The sequence below is a fragment of the Canis aureus genome, chromosome 3, assembly GCF_053574225.1.
Source record: "Canis aureus isolate CA01 chromosome 3, VMU_Caureus_v.1.0, whole genome shotgun sequence".
In the NCBI taxonomy this organism is placed as follows: domain Eukaryota; kingdom Metazoa; phylum Chordata; class Mammalia; order Carnivora; family Canidae; genus Canis; species Canis aureus.
In genome coordinates this window covers 67,698,570-67,716,146 of record NC_135613.1, presented here as the reverse complement: position 1 = coordinate 67,716,146, position 17,577 = coordinate 67,698,570, and the positions used below count along the sequence as shown (strand labels likewise).

At 36.8% G+C, this 17,577-nt stretch overlaps 1 long non-coding RNA gene across 6 annotated transcripts in view; it reads left to right on the top strand.

Annotated features, from left to right (window-relative positions):
• LOC144311236 (uncharacterized) overlaps positions 1-17,577 on the top strand; it is a 79,036-nt gene that overhangs the window by 12,985 nt on the left and 48,474 nt on the right. For 3 of the 6 annotated variants that reach the window (XR_013376817.1, XR_013376816.1, XR_013376815.1), the window contains exons 2-4: positions 7,356-7,511; positions 12,919-13,089; positions 13,803-14,034. The exons of 1 other annotated variant lie outside the window; for it this stretch is intronic. This is a non-coding gene — a long non-coding RNA (uncharacterized LOC144311236). The remainder of the gene's footprint in view (positions 1-7,355; positions 7,512-12,918; positions 13,090-13,802; positions 14,035-17,577) is intronic. 2 more of the 6 variants (XR_013376813.1, XR_013376812.1) reach the window with 2 other exon arrangements.

The following is a 17,577-nucleotide window of genomic DNA, read 5'->3' as shown; positions in this document are numbered from 1 at the left end:
ACAATCCTGTGGCAAGGATGATCAAGGAAAAAAAAGTAATTAAAAAACTAGTATTCTCCTTCTTTTAGTCACAACTTTAAAATTTCAAGAATCTGAAGCATAAATGAAACTGAGAGCAAAAGTGTCCATTTTGTTGTTCATAATATCTCCACACTACATAAACACATTTGAAGTAGATGGACAGATTCATAGAAAAATGTAATCTACTGATAGAATTAAGAAGAAATAGAAGTCCTTAGTAGTGCTACACTATCTGTTAAAGACATTAAAGCAATATAAAAATCATCTGAGACCAGTGGTTTTGTAGGCAAGTTCTACTAAACTTTTACAAAACATACCAAACTTATTACAAAGTGTAATAGAGAATAGAAAAAGAGGGGTATTCCCTAACTCACTTATGAGGCCATAAGTAAGTGGCCATAAGGCCATAATTTTTAAAAAAATTTAAATTCAATTAACCAACATATGGCACATCACTAGTTTCAGATGTAGAGTTCATTAATTCATCAGTTGCATATAACACCCAATGCTTATCTCATCACATGAGGCCATGCAATCTTGATCCCCAATCCCCAGGTAAGACAAGGATAGTCTGAGAAAGAAAAATTACAGATTATTTCTTTGGGATCTCAGTGTAGAAATCCTAAATAAAAATATTTGCAAAGTTAGTCCTACAGAGTATACAAAGTAAGATACGCCATGTAGAGTTGTCTGAAGTATGCAAATAGATTTACAGAAAATCTGTAAGTGTAATTCATAACATTAACAGCTTTGAGGGCAAAAATAACACAGTCATTTAAAAAGATATAGAGAGAGGCACCTGGGTGTCTTGGTTGTGTCTACCTTTGGCTCAGATCATGATCTCAGGGTCCTGGGATCAAGCTCCGCATCAGGCGCTATGCTCAGTGGGGAGTCTGCTTCTTCCCCTCTCTCTGTCCCTCCCTCTTCTCATGCTCTCTCTCAAATGAATAAAATCTTTTAAAAAAAAGATACGGATAAATATTTCATAGAAATTTAGTATGACGGGCACTGAGGTGGGCACTTGGGATGAGCACTGGGTGTTATTCTATATGTTGGCAAATTGAACACCAATAAAAAATAAATTTATAAAAAAATAACTGAAAAAGTATACCCTCCCTAAAGCAGGAAATAAAATGTCACCATGCAACTTTTTTTAAAAAGAAATTTAGTATAAATTCATGATAAAAATTCTTACCAAGTCAAGAATTTGCTTAATCTGATGAAAGAGAATTACACCATGGCAAACATACTTAATGGTGAACAACAGTAGCATTCAATTTAAAATCAGGAATGAGACAAGGGTGCCCTGTATCATCACTTCTGTTTGATCTTGTATCGACAGTTTTTGTTGGTATGGTAAGGCAAGAAAAAGAAGGTAGAGGAATAAGAATTGGAAGGAGGAAATAGAACAGTCATTATTTGCTGGTGGCATGATTGCTTCAGAGAAAATCAAGGACTCCTGGGGCAAGTAGAAATAACAGGAGAATTTAGCAAAGTTAGCTAATTCCTGCGTGCCAAAATAATCACAAAATTTAACAAAAGACACCACCTCTGACATATTTTTAAATGTCAGATAAAAGTTTTAAAAAGATGTGCAGGATTTCTATGAAGAAAGTGTAAAACTATTGAGATTTACTAGACAAAGAAGTTCTAAATAAATGAAGTGAAATTCTAGGGTATTTATTTCTTTAAGGGAAAAATCTTTAGGATTGTAAATATTTCAATTCTCATATTGGTTTATAGGCTTACTACAATCCCAGCAAAAATTTCAATAGGATTTTAATGGAACTTGATCTCTTATTCTTGGAAGAGTCAAGGCCCAAGAAGTCCAAACATTTCTAAAGAACAAGAATAGGGAGGAAAGATTTTCTTTACTAGGTAACAGGATTTACTTTGAAGCTACAGTATAAACATAGTATGGTATTTGTTCAAAAGTAGAAAAATAAACCTTTGGGCAGATGAAAAACTCAGAGCCATACATTTATGGAACTTTAATATATGATAGATGTATTGTGGCAGATCAATAGGGAATAGAAGGACTATCTTATAAATGGATTTGTAAAAAATGGTTATCTATATAAAACAGATACTGATCCCTACTTCATACCATTTGTGAAAAAAGAACTCTAGATAAATTAAAGACTTGAATATTAAAAGTAAAATTTTACAAATTCTATTAGAAGATATAGGTAAATATCTTTCTGGTTTTGGAGTGAGAAGCATTTATTAAAGATACATTTTAAAAGATCAATAAATCTGGGGATCCCTGGGTGGCGCAGCGGTTTAGTGCCTGCCTTTGGCCCAGGGCGCGATCCTAGAGTCCCGGGATCAAATCCCACGTCGGGCTCCCAGTGCATGGAGCCTGCTTCTCCCTCTGCCTGTGTCTCTGCCTCTCTCTCTCTCTCTCTCTCTCTCTTTCTGTGTGTGACTATCATAAATAAATAAAAATTTAAAAAAAGATCAATAAATCTGGCTATATTAAAATTAAGATTTGAACATCAAAAAGAATCTTACAGAAAGAGAGGGTACCAATAGGAAGAAAGCTTTTACAACCTAATAGGCCAACAAAAGATTAATAGGAAGAATAAAGATTTCTTAAAATTAATAAGGAAAAGACTAGCCCATAGAATATGGGCAAGAAATACAGACATTTCGGAGTAAAAACACATATGACCAATAAAATCATTATGAGATGGTCAACTTCACTGATTGGGAAAGGCAAATTAAAACCACAATGAGATACCAATTTAGACCCATTCAGTGGGCAAAATTAAGGAGTATGACAGTGCCAATTATTACAGCAAATATGAATTGACAGGGTATCTTATATAAACTCTTGAAAGTGTAAATGAGTATGGCCACTTTGGGAAGTCTGTTATTATCTAAAGATTGAATGTTTCTATATGCCGTAACTCAGCAATTCTTCTTCTAAGTATACACATAAGAGAAACTCCATGTACCATAGGTGATGTTAACAAAAACATTCCCAGGAGCACTGGAAACATTTAGTGAGATAAATACTTGAAACAACCCAAATATTTATTGATAGGAAATGGATAAATAAACGTGGCAACTTCACACAATGTCATATTATGTAACCAAACAAATAGCTATAAACAAAAACATGAATAGTCTGAGTGATACAGTTTTTTAAAAAAGGAAGTTCCCAAAGATCTTAGAGTTTAATTCCCTTTTAATCATGTTAAAACTAAAGAAAATGGAATGATCTTTAGAAATACAAATGTGTGATAGAGCTGTAATTTAAAAAATAAGTTATAATAATAACCTCAAAATTCAAGGAAGGGGCAGTAGAAGAATAGATTGGGGAGAAACCCAGAGGTGGGTGTAAATGATTGTTAATGTTCTAATTCTTATATTGGGTGGCTGGTTTACATTTATATCATTAATAACAAACAAATACACAAAAAACTACATAGCACATCTAAACAAAAGAGGGCCATGCTGAGGCCAATAATCAGAGTGTCATGAATCAAAGATAATTCAATTCTCTGCACTTGAATGGAAAGGAAAATATGATACCAACTCCTCTGCTATGTTTTATTATTAGGTTATAATTAACCCACACACCAATTCTAGTTTTGGTTTCTACTACAATCTTCCTTTTACAAATGGACCAAATCTTAGCGAGTTAACACAATCTGCTCAAGGCCACCAAGCGAGCAAGTGGTGGATTCAGATTTTGAAGAGTCATCTGTTTGACTCTAGGGCCTCGTCCCCAACTGCTGATGGTATTAGGCTCCCTGTCACCAAAACCGGTTTACTCACTACGATATCAACCAAGAGGAGTTGTTCTGCTTGAAGAGAACAATCTCTAAATATGTGAGGGTAAAAGGTCACCCAACAAGTATTTTGCCACATCAAGTTGAAGATTTTGCACATCTGTGTCATGATGGAAAAACGGTGTTAAAATGAAGTCACATACCATGTCATTAAGTAAAACGAATTGGAATGCGGAAGAGCTCAAGTAAGAAATGCACTGTTGGATTCATTCCTCTGGTATCTATAACATTACTTCTTCATATGCCATTCAAGAATGCAAAGATAAGAAGTGTTTACAAAACGTTTTTAGTGGCTCTAAGTTTGCTTTATGTCTAATTTATGCTACTTTGTGACCTCATTCTTCTGGTTTATTTCCTTCAAGAATACCAAATGTGATGCTCATGCCCCCTCTACTGGTCAGTCACATTTTGTTGTAAGTATCTTCCTAAGTAGACCTCCATCCGACTATCAAAAGATTAGATAATTTTTCTACTTTCCTGAATTTTTTTTTTTTTTGCTTTTGAGGGCAGAGTTGATAGTGAGAAATATTATATAAATATATATACACACATTATATACATTTAAAAAATTTATATATATATATAATTTTATTTTATTTTATTTTTATTTAAAAAGACAGAATGTCACCAAGAACCTGTTTGTGGGCAGGTGCCACGTAACTTGTACAGATACTTTTGGGGAAGAATATCGGAGGTGTGGGGATCAGCTTGAGAGGCAGGCTCTGCAGACTTTGCTTTACAGCTAAAAGAATCTATTAGTTTTCTTCAACTCATCAAATTAAATCTATTAGTTCCTATAATAGATGTCTGTCCTTTTGGGTGTATCTCTACCCCATATCCCCTGAAGTTGGTGTTCTCTCCTCTTTCCTGTGTTTATAGGTCAAATTGATTTGTCAGAGTAAAATGAAGGCCTCTGAGGGCAGGAATCACATTTAATTTTCTGTCAGATGCAGCCTCCAACTCCTAAATAGTGCATACCACATGGTAAATAACAATTATGCTACTTAGCTACCCGGTCTCAAATTGCCACGTAACAGCAGAAAAAATCCCATTCAGTACCCCAAGGAAATCCAAATCAAAAGGATGAAAGAAGAGGCTGTCCACTCCTCAGAAGACTAAATACAGTGATTTTACTGTTGTGCCCATAATCACTGTTTAATCAGAAACATTTCAGGTATGTTTTTCCCAAGATGCTGAAGTTCAGTAGTCAAGTTCAAAAAACATCTATTAAAAAAACTTCCTTTTTCTCTACCCCTGAACCTTCAAATCCTTGATCTCTTATTCTAAAATTTATATGGAAGAGTCAAGGCCCAAGAAGTCCAAACATTTCTAAAGAACAAGAATAGGGAGGAAAGATTTTCTTTACTAGGTAACAGGATTTACTTTGAAGCTACAGTATAAACATAGTATGGTATTTGTTCAAAAGTGTCTAAATCCTTAGACACTTAAGAGGGCAAAACAATATGGCTCTTTTATTCTTTTCAACTAATGTACCATTTTATCACAAAATCCTGATACAAATATAGAAGCAACTCTGAGTATCAAGAAGCTGCACATGAGGCAGCAAGCTTTCGTGAGCAGGAAGCTAGGAGTCCTGGGTTCTGGTCTTGGCCCACCAACTGTAGCTAAGTAGTCACTGGAGAGTTACTTCCATTTACTTTGTGCCTCAGTTTCCTCACTTGTAAAGTAGTAATAATCCTAACTTCTCTATATGCTAACTTCACTGGGTAGGTAGGTTAGGTATGGGAAAGCACTTTGTCAATAATTTTTTTGTTTGTAGGTCCTCTTCTCACTCTGCATTCTCTCTGGAGCAGAGTAGAGAGGGACATGTCACATGCACTCTTTCTTACTCCATCATGCATCCAGACACTGGGCATTTCTGACTGACCTCACACTCACAAATTACTAAAGAGCATAGGACCCCTCTCCCACGTGGGCATCCTGCATTGACATAGCATGGCCATAAGCCTAGACACCCACTTGGCTAAGAACTACTGTTTGGGCAGACATTTGAATGATGGAAGTACTTGTAGTACTTTAAGCGTAAAGACAAGTTAATCAAGTCTTAAAATCTTCCCTTTAAACAAGAATGAAGAGACTTTTCTGTATCCAATTATTGTCCTCTGATAGCACTGATAATACATTTGTTTTACTTCTTTCATGCTCACAAATTCAGGGTGGTTTTACAACTGTTGCACATGGGGGCTGAGCAATGTTTTGCAATGTTAAGTAATTCATACCCCTCTTAAACTGTGTGTATATCAAGGTCTAATTAAAACATTAATGAAGCATGATACCAATTCACTAATTTTTCACATTGGCAACTACAAGGACAATATATTTTAATGAGGAATGGTCTTCTTTTTATAAGTCATTTAATAACATTAAATTTTCAAAAATTAAATTTAAAAAGTTTAAACTGTTGACATTATCTTTCTTATTATCTGCTATTTTAGTATCTATATTCTTTCCTTTTAATTTCAATGGATGCTTTGTGAATACTTTAGAAGAGACATAAGTTGTTTGACAATATATGAAAAATCTACATTTTAAAGTTTTACATTTAGTTTTCATTTTTGATAAAAATATGGTAACATTTTACACAGTTTGAATACGTATTTATTTCATTGTTGGTAAAATAAAAATTGTATGAAAATCTTCATTTTCACTACTTAGTGATTTTGTTAAAATAACAGCAAATATAGTAGATACTCTATAAATATTAAAGATAAAATGCAAATTTAATAAAAAAATTTTAAAGATTTTATTTATTTATTCATGAGAGACACACAGAGAGAGAGAGAGAGAGAGAGAGAGAGAGAGAGGCAGAGACACAGGCAGAGGGAGAAGCAGGCTCCATGCAGGGAGCCCAACGTGGGACTTGATTCTGGGTGTCCAGGATCATACCCTGGGCTGAAGGCGGCGCTAAACCGCTGAGCCACCCAGGCTGCTCAAATTTAATAAATATTAAGCTATCTTGAAGAGTATGAATCTTACTCCAGAACAGAAAAATCTATTGTAGAAGTAGTTTCTCAAGTGGGGTTTCTTAAGGGGGGATAGAAGATGTGCCATGATGGGGCAGGGGTTGGGGAGTGAACTTCTCAAAGTCTTTGTTAAACATATTACATCTTCTGGAATACAAATTTTCTCCTTTAAGCTTTATTTATAAAAAACAGAGTAGGTATGAGATTTAAACAAATATTTAAGATAAACAAGACTTTAGAGAAGTGTTTATTTCCTAAGGAGAATGTTGGACCACTTTCCCAGGGCTGTGCATTTACACATTTGGGTGCCTGTGTGTGAGTGTAGCTGGCACTCTTTTCTCTCAGGACTTCACTGGAAAAGTTTAAGAGGCACTAAGAGAAATAATAAACATCTGACTTAGACAAGTTTTTAATAGGCCCAGGGAGGGCTTGACAGAACCCTTTAAAAATCCTTCGTTTGAAGAGGAGTGAAACATTATACCATGTGGCACTTGGTTATTTTTGTATGTGGCACTAATGAGACTCATTCATTAATTCTGTTCCTGAGCAGACTGGTTAATTGAACTCTTCAGTTTTACTGAGATGACCGAACCTTGGCTGACCTAATGTGTCACTGCTTGGTCACTGGCAAAAGCGAAGGAGAGAATGTGGAAGGCACAGCACAAGCCAATAGTGCTTTGGAAAAACAACTCAACTAATGTCTTAGGTGGGTAAGCAGTGCTCTCTTCATGCAGATCTGTACTCTGAGTTCTCAGTTCCACTGAGGCACTGTGAAATCCCAAGTGAGTGCCATCCTTCTGTTCCCCTCTGCTCTATTTTATCAGGTCTGCAACATGAGTGTGGTGATAGTAGGGAGGAGAGTCAGAAAACAAGAAACAATGTCAGGGGAAAGGTGGCTTGGTCCTAGTTCTGCCTTGAGCACTAAAGTAGTTATGAAATTTGGATCAAGTTCACTCAACTTGGGATGCCTCAGTGGCTCAGTGGTTGAGCGTCTGCCTTTGGCTCAGGGCGTGATCCTGGAATCCCACATCAGGCTCCCTGAATGGAGCCTGCTTCTCCTCCTTCTGCCTATGCCTCTTCCTCTATCTGTGTCTCTTGTGAATAAATAAAATCTTAAAAAGAAAAAAGTTCACTCAACTTTGCTAGGCCCCGTTTTCCTCATTTGCAAAGGAGAGCTTTAGTTACCATATAATCTCTAAAGTTCCCTCTAATTCTAATGTTCTGGATTATTTTTGAACATCTACCAGCAAAGTTGTCCTTCACTTTTGTAAAACTTCACCCCCCCCCCCACCAAAGTGTAAATTTAATGAGATTCAAAAAAGGCTTAACCAGATAGCTTTTACAAACTCTGTTAGGATCAATGAGTTTCTAAGCTTCTCAAAATGTAACGGTTATACCCATAGTTTTGGATTTTGAATTGGAAGTATCAGGAGAAAAGAATGATGTCCATTAAAAAAGTATTTCCTAGCTTTGTACCCTGAAAAGGCCTAGAAACAGAGCCCCAACTAGGAGCAGTGAGCACTCCTAGCACCCAGACTAAGGTCTCTATGTATGTTTTCTTTAAAAGTAATCAAGGATGCTGTGCATGCCAACCAGACCCCTTTTCAGGAGAAAGGCCTTATTCCCCCCCAAGCTGAGGACATTGGCGGCTGTTGGCTCTTAGCTGAGTCACTATCTGGGCATTTCCCTAAAACATGATTTCTCAATCTCAGTGCTATTGATATTTTGGACTGGATAATTTGTTGTAAATGACAACCCTTACAATATGATTATCATCTAAAGAACAAACTGATTGTAATCTTGGCAGGTTCTCCTTTTTGCTCTAAAGGCTTGCTGTGTTCTTTGGACAACTCAATTGTTCTGAAGTATGGTCCCCTTGCAAAATAGTTAAACATTCTTAAGGGTTTCGGGTCTCAGTTCTCCTTTCACAACTGATAACTGTTGAAGCTAGATGAAAGGTCCTTTAGGTCTTTTTTAATGCATCTACTTTTGTATATACTCCCAAATTTGCTTAAGAAAATATGATACATTGGGGGTACACACAGTGTCAAAGCTACTGTTAGTGCTTTCATGCAACAACACAGAGTTTAATCCAATTTTAACTAGTTTCCATACTTGAAGGCTACTCTGAGGCTGTGTTCAATTTTAAAGCATATGCTACTGAAGATGATAAACCATCACAAAGATGGTACTGGAGTTGGCTACATAGAACCAAGGAAAGTTATCTTTTATGGTTGTAAAGCTTGGTTTTCTGGCCTCACTAGTGATGGTACGTTCCTTAATGTCAAACGACAATGAAGGGAGCCAGAACTTACACATTATTTGCTATATTCAGTGTGCATGTAAAACATATATATGGCCTTTGACTTATGATGGCTCAGCTTACAATTTTTCCACTTTACGATGTTGTGAAAATGAGCAAAAGTGATACAAGTTCAGTAGAAAGTGTATTTCAGATTTTGAATTGTGATTTTTTTTCCCAGGCTAGCCTCATGTCATACAATCCTCTTTTGTGATGTTGTGTAGTTCCCAGTCAGCCATACAATCATAAGGGTAAACAATTGATATACTAACAACCATTCTGCACCCAATAACCATTCTCTTTGTCATTTTCAGTATTCAATTACATAAGACAGTCAATATCTTATTATATAAGTCTGGCTTTGAGTTAAGAGGATTTTGCTCAACTGTAGGCTGATGTGCATGTTCTGAGCACATCCAAGATAGGCTAGGCTAAGGTAGGATGTTCAGTAGATGAGGTGTATTAAATTCATTTTCCACTTAAAATATTTCCCATTTATGATAAACTTATCGGGATGTAATCCCATCGTAAGTCAAGGAAGATCTGTTGATCCAAAAGCTATGGCAACTGAAAACTATTTGTTTTAATCAGTGTTTGGGAAACAAAAGCTGGTATTTAGCTTCAGGGTTGGCTTCTTCAGCACTGGTATTGGCAGATCCAATTCACAATAAAGTCCTACAACACTTGTGTTGTTTTTTAAAAATCCCATATGGACTTACTTTGTAAAACCTCTTGGCACATTAGCACATTTTTGTTTCCTGGAGGTTCCTTTGGATTTGTTTGGCTTTGGTATCATGATTATTTATTATATTTTTCCTTGCAATACAGAAAGAAAGAATACACTTGTTACATTTTGTCATTAATGCATTTAACAAGTATTTATTGATCTGTGTCCAAGCCGTTGTTCTTGGCACTCTGGAAAGATGTAAAAATGAATCTGATAAATATTGTGATCTCAAAATACTTTCAGCCCAATAATGAAGACAAGTGATGGGCCAGGCATTGAACTAGGTGCTAATAAATACAGAAATTAGAGAAGGCTTTGTGGAGAGAATAATCTGGAAAGTATAGTCATAAAGGACAAATTTGAGTTAGCCAGAAAAAGTGGAGTGGGGTAGAAGGTGTCCTTTAAGGAGATGGCACACTGAATACAGAGAAGTGTGAGGGTGACTTGATGTAATGAGCACTGGGTGTTATATATAACCGATGAATCACTAAATTCTACCCTTAAACTAATAAGTTAAAAAAAAAAAAGTGTTGGGATAGACCAAAAAATAAACACAAGAAAACAACTATGTCCTATATTTGCAGATCTAAAAACCTGATCCTTTAGGTCTCAGAGTAGACTGGAATCAGTCTGGAGATAGAGCCACAGGAATGAAATCATGGTGGTTTTATATGTAAACCAGACTAGTATCTTGATAATCTTAAGGAAATATATCATGCAGACCAGAATGCCCATGACCTGAATATTTCTCTTTCTCCAATAGATCTATGTGAGAAGCTTATTTATGATTATTAAGATTGCTTTGTAATCCTGGCATCAGAATTGGGGTTTAGTCTGTTACATGCATCTCTGGTTCTAGTCTATACTAATATATGCATCTCTGCAAAATGGAATAGATCTGATGAATTTTTTTTTTTTTTTAAGAGACAGAGAGTGAGCTCATATGCATGTCAGAGGTGGGTACAGGTTAAAGGGGAGAGGGAAAGAGAGAATCTTAATCAGGCTCCATGCCTAGTGCAGAGCCCGGTGCCAGGCTTGATTTCACAACCTGAGATCATGACCTGAGCTGAAATCAAGAGTCTGGCTTTTAACTAATTGAGCTACCAAGGCACCCCTAGATTGACGAAATTTGAGGGCCTTGTCTCTTTAAGTAGTACTAGATGTTACAAATTGATCACCATAGTTTTTTTTCTTTTGTTTTTAAAGATTTTATTTTTAAGCAATCTCTACACCCAGCCCCTGAACTCACAACCCCGAGATCAAGAGTTGCATGCTCTACTGATTGAGCCAGCCAGGTGCCCTGATCATCATATTTTTTCTGTGACCATTTCTTTTTTGTTTATCTGCATTGACCATCTAGGTTTTAATTGTCATTTCTTAATTTTACATGTCCAATTGCCAAATCGTATTAATTTGGCTTCCTTAATGTCTCTTGAATTTATATACTTCTTTTGATCACCACTGTCTTCATAATCTCTTGTCTTTATTCTTATTGACATAACCTTCTAAGTGGTCATATCCCCGCCCACCCCACCCCCACTCCCCAGTTTTGTCCTCTTCTAGTTTCTTTTTCACACTCTGGCTATGATGAGCTTTCTGAAGTACACATCTGATCATGTGATGCCACTGTTAAAACCCTTGACTGTCTCACACAGTGTGTGGCTCCTAAACACAAATAGTGCAGTAGGGGATACCATACACAGCACTACTTCAAGTTTTGAAAAAGTAGCCAGTTTGTCTCATCCATAGAAACAAAGAGAAAGTCAAGCAAAATGGGGAGATAGAGGAATGTGCTCCAAAAGAAAGAATAAGAAAAAAAATCTCAGAAAAAGAAGTAGAACAGAGATAAGCAATGTGATTATGATTATGTGATTAAGCAATGTGAATGTGATTATATCCGTAAGGATCTTGATGAGAAACAGAATTTACCTCAGATTGGTTAGTGGAGAAAACTTAAATGAGAGTGCTACTTGAGTAAGTGACTGGGTGATGGGCACTGAGGTGGGTACTTAACGGGATGAGCACTGGATGCTATACTATATGTTGGCAAATCGAACTCTAATAAAAAAATACAAAAAAAATGTGCTACTTGCAGATAAATAGATAGGGTTAAGAAAGCAAACATGGAATGGAAGCTACTAAGAGATAGCCACAGGGGGAAGCTGTTACTACCCTAGGGTTGATGGAGAAGGAATGGATTTGTTGGCTCACAATGAGTGCTGGAGGAAGGGCCAGAGGGCACAACCAGTTCTATTGATAAGACATCAAAGTGGGAAGGGAGTGGGGAAGAGATACAATGACCTTGCCTGGAGAGGATCCACTGGAGCTTCCCATTGTCCAAATTGTAAGGGAAATCAGCTGACAAGGGAGTCAGGTGATGCAGTCTGTGGTGGTCGGTTGGGTGTGGCACAGAGCAGGGCATAATAGGATAGAATATGGAGTTGAGCAGGGGTGAGGGTGAGATATGGCAAATGATGGATAATCAGCATGGGGATTCATAATATCTAGCTTGCTTAACAGTGTTATTAGGAGGACTAAAGGGGATGTTGGTGAAAGTACTTGTCACAGAGTGGGTGCTCAGTGAGTTCACAGCCTTTCTTTTTTATCATAATCCAGCCCCTGGAAGAGAGTAGATGCTAGCTAAATGTTTGGTAAACCAGTTTTAATGTTTCTTTTCATGCCGTTTTATTATTTCCTGTAAAATGAAGTTTAGTGGTTTCTATACCTCTCTCCTTTATGACCCCAAAAGAATTCCCTTCCTCATCAGGACTAGAGACCTGTGATTCTTCTCTTTCCCATGCTTTTTATTTTCTAAAAATTTTAATGGAAACTTTCAAGCACACCGAAAAATAGAATACAATAAACATCCATAGGTCTCTCATTCACTCTAAGAAAGTAATCAACAGCTTGCTTATCTTGTTTTCATTCATCCTCTCTACCTTTTTTCTCCCTAGCACATTTTAAAACCAATCAGATCATTTTGGTATAAACCTCTTTAGCCAATAAAGCCTTTTATGTTTTACTAAACCATTGGCTGTCTTCACTTCGGATAAAGCAAAGGTAAATTTTTTTTTTTATTCATAGAGATGCAGAGAGAGAGAGAGAGAGAGAGAGAGAGAGAGGCAGAGACACAGGCAGAGGGAGAAGCAGGCTCCATGCAGAGAGCCTGAGGTGGGACTCCATCCCGGGTCTCCAGGATCACGCTCTGGGCTGCAGGCAGCGCTAAACTGCTGCGCCACTGGGACTGCCCTAAAGGTAAATCTTTAATTTTATCTAATGTTCTATGTTCAAATTTTTCCAATTGTCTCAAGATGTCTTTTCTGATTAGTTTGTCCATATCAGTAATGGAACAAGGTCCCCACATCTGTAATTTCTTTGAATTCTAATCCAACCTGAGACTGGTGTCTGCCCTGGAGGCAAGTTGTTGTGAGGACCTGATATGGGGCATTTGGGGGCCACCCTCATGGGTAATAGTCCCTCCTGTGTTTTCTTGACCATCCACACAAAAGAGGCAGCTCCAGATCCCCCAAATTGTTGTTAGCTTTCCAGCCTACCCAATGCAGTGTAGTATTGAGGCTAGGGAAGAGGTGGTTTGAGAGGAGTTATCTGCCAAATAGAATAATGTGCTGTGATGTCTAGTCCAACTCCATTTATTTAAGACTCTTGTTTATTGTAGTACAGGTAGGGCTGGGGATGAAATGATGAGGATGCTGTGGCATAGGTTTAGGTAAAGTTCCTCAGCTGTAATCCTACCTTCTGATCTTAGTCTCTTATAAAATCAGCTGTTAGGGCTATGTGGCCATCTGTAGTTACAATCAAGAATAGAAATTAAAAAAAAAAAGAAATTAAATGAGAATTAAAAAAATAAAAATAAAATCAGCTGTTAGAGATTCTAGAAAAAAAAAAACAACCAAAAAACAAATTACCACCAAGCTTCTTTGGCCCCTTTCCTTTTGTGGCTTCTTTAGGGTCAAAGGAAATGTCTGTAATTCATGCACTGAGATGAAGAAGGAAGTTACAGGTTATTAAATCCAACCTTCCAACCAGTAGGAGACTGCCTCTGATGATAAGAACTAACACCGTGGTCAAGTGACTGAAAACTACGTCTGGGGGCTCCAAATCCTATCCCCTCCAGGGAATTACACAGCCTGTGTGTGAGCCTCGAGGGAATGAAGACTTTATAATTCTCACAGTTAGCAGGTATCTTCCTGGGTTTCAATGAAATCCCTCTTCCTCTGTTGGGAGGTTTGCTCTGTTGCTTCCCAGAATTTGGGAAGTGGGAGATGTAAATATATGATGGCTGGAAAATGCACTTTAATTTACAGTAGAAACAGTCTCTTTGCCTCAGTACAATTAGACTAAAAGTGTACCAGGCTCCTAAACACAAATAGTGCAGTAGGGGATACCATGCACAGCACTACTTCAAGTTTTGAAAAAGTAGCCAGTTTGTCTCATCCATAGAAACAAAGAGAAAGTCAAGCAAAATGGGGAGATAGAGGAATGTGCTCCAAAAGAAAGAATAAGAAAAAAAATCTCAGAAAAAGAAGTAGAACAGAGATAAGCAATATGCCTGATAAAAAATTTCAAGTAATGATCCTAAAGATACTCACTGGGCTGGAGAAAAGAGTGGAAGAACTCAATGAAAGCTTCGATAAAGAAATAGAAAATGTTAAAAATTGAATACAGTAACCAAACTAAAAACACACTAGAAGAGGTCAACAGTAGACAAGTGGATACAGAAGAACTTAGTCATCTGGAAAAGAGGGTAATGGAAAGCACACAGCTGAACGGAAAGAAAAAAAAAGAATTAAAAAAAAATAAGGATAGATTAAAAGATCTCTTGGACAACATCAAGCAAACATTTGCATTATAGAAGTCCCAGAAGAAGAGAGAAAGGTATAGAAAACTCATCTAAAGGAAATATAAACTGAAAACTTGTCTAACCTAGGAAGGGAAATAGACATCCAAATCTAAGAAGCACAGAGTTCCTACCAAGATAAGCCCAAGGAGGTCCATATGATGGAACATAATAATAAAAATGTCAAAAGTTAAAGATAAAGAAGTCTTAAAAGCAGCAAGAGAGAAAGAAAGTTACTGCAGGAGAAAACCTATAGGCTATCAGCTGACTTTTGGGAGGGAGTGGCATGATATAGTCAAAATGCTGAAAGGAAAAAAAAAAAACCTATAAGAACACTCTACTTGGCAAGGTTATCATTCAGATTTTTTAAAATAAAGTATTTATTTAATTTTTAAAGATTTTATTACTTTGAGAGAGCAGGGGAAGGAGCAGAGGGAGAGAGGGGAGAAAGAATTTCAAGCAGGCTCCATGCTCAGTGGGGCTTGACCTCAAGACCCTGAGATCATGACCTGAGCCAAAAATCAAGAGTCAAATGCTTAAATGATGGAGCCATCCAAGTACCCCTATCATTGATATTTGAGAGATAATGAGTTTCCCAGACACACACTCAAAGATAAAGGAGTTTATCACCACTAAATCAGCCTTACAAGAAATATTAAGGGGATTTCAGGTGGTAAAAGGCCATAATTAGACATAAGAAAACTATGAATAAAAAGATGTAAAATATGAAATCATATACATAAAATGTAGAGAAGGGAGTAAAAAGGGAAGAGAAGGGGAAAAAAGAATTTTTTATTTATTTAGAATGTGTTTTAAAATAAATGACCAAATTAATATAGACTTCTATTTACTTACAATGTTATGTATGAGCCTCATTGTAACCACAAACCCAAAACTTAGGATACACAAAAAATAAAGAAAGCACAAAGAAAGAGAAGAAGAGAAGAAACAGAGAAAACCACAAAAACAACCAGAAAACAAATTTTTTAAATGGCAATAAGTACAATATTATCAATAATTACATGTAAGTGGCCTAAATGCTCTGATCAAAAAGACACAGAGTGGCAGAATGGATAAAAAAGGCAGACCCATCTATATACTACTTATGTGAGATGCACTTCAGACCTAAAAACATAACAGACTGCAGGTGATCAGATGGTAAAACATTTACCATGTAGCAATACTTTTATGAGACAAAATAGACTTTAAAACAAAGACCGTCACAGGAGACAGAAGAACATTACATAATGATAAAGGGATAAATCCCAAACCAAGATATAATGATTATAAATACCTATACATCTACCACTAGTGCACCTAAACACGCAAAGCAAATGGTAACAGACATAAAAGGAGAAATTGACGGTAATACAATAGCAGCAGATTTTAACACTCCACTTACATCAATGGATAGGTCATCCAGACAATTAATAAGGAAATGATGCTTTTGAATGATACATTGTACCAGATGTACTTCACTGATATATAGAACATTCCATCCAAAAACAACAGAATACATATTCTTTGCAAGTGCAAATGGAACATTCTCCAGAATAGATCACATATTAGGCCATAAAACAAGTCTTAATAAATTTAAGGTTGTAATTCTACATCTTTTCCTACCAGTATGAAACTAGAAATTAATCACAGGAAAAATAAAACCTGGAAAGCTCACAAACATGTGAAGACTAAACAACCAATGGGCCAATGATGTAATCAAAATACATGGGGACAAATGAAGATGAAAACACAATGGTCCACAATCTGGGACACAGAGAAAGCAGTTTTAAGAGTGAAGTATATAGCAATACAGGCGTATCTCAAGAAACATTAAAAAACAAACAAACAAATCCAATCTCATACCTAAAAGAACTAGGAAAAGAAGAACAAACAAAACCCAAGGTGAGTAGAGGAAAGGTAATTCAGATCAGAGCAGTAATAAGTGAAATAGACACTAAAAAAGTAATGGGGGAAAAATTGATGAAACCAAGAGCTGGTTCTTGGAAAAGACAAACAGAACTGACACCCTTACCCAGACTCAAGAGGAAAAAAAAAAAAAGACCCAAATAAATAAAATTAAAAATGAAAGGGAAGTTACAGCCACTAGAAGTAATAAATGAGATGTTCACTAATGGGAGTTTTTTAAGGATCAAGGACAAGAAGAGCTAGATGTAGTGGTGACCCCTTAGCTATTATCTGCTGCTGGTTGATTGTCCAAGGGAACAGTTGGGCAGATCAAGCCACCAAGTTGGCAGCCCATATAAAGACGACAAAACCTGCTAACTAAATATCAACCCCAATATTCCTGGAAGGATGGGAGGACCTCAGGAGAGCTAAGGATTGGAGATTTGGACACTGCACTGCTCCTAAAGCCAACTGGAAATATAATGAATCCTTATCCCAGAACCTCTTATGGAAGAAATGATTCTCCATATTCACCACTGCATCCATTATGGGTGAGATGCTGAGATCACATCAGAATCCACAGCTTGCCTACACGCTGTTAGTAAGGAGAACATTGAAGAGAATGCTGCTTAGACCAGTAAGCTTGATACAGCTGAAACTGCTTTTCAGGGGAGAATTTGTCTGAAGAAATTGATAAGGTCAACAAACTACTTGGTTACAACCAACCTCCCCTAAAGGCCCTAGATAAAACAGAACACAAGAACTCACACATCTTGATACTGTGTAGTATTGAGTTCCAACCTGGAACTAAGGAATATATCTGAATGGAGGCAGGAATGTTCCATTCCTCCAGCCGTGATCTTCACTTGGAAGAGGAGTGAAGGAGTGAAGGTTGTCCTCAGGAGTCCTGAGGTTGAATTTTGGGAAGTATTTCTGAAATATTGGAAGGTTTTAAAATACATGCCCAAATAAGATTATAG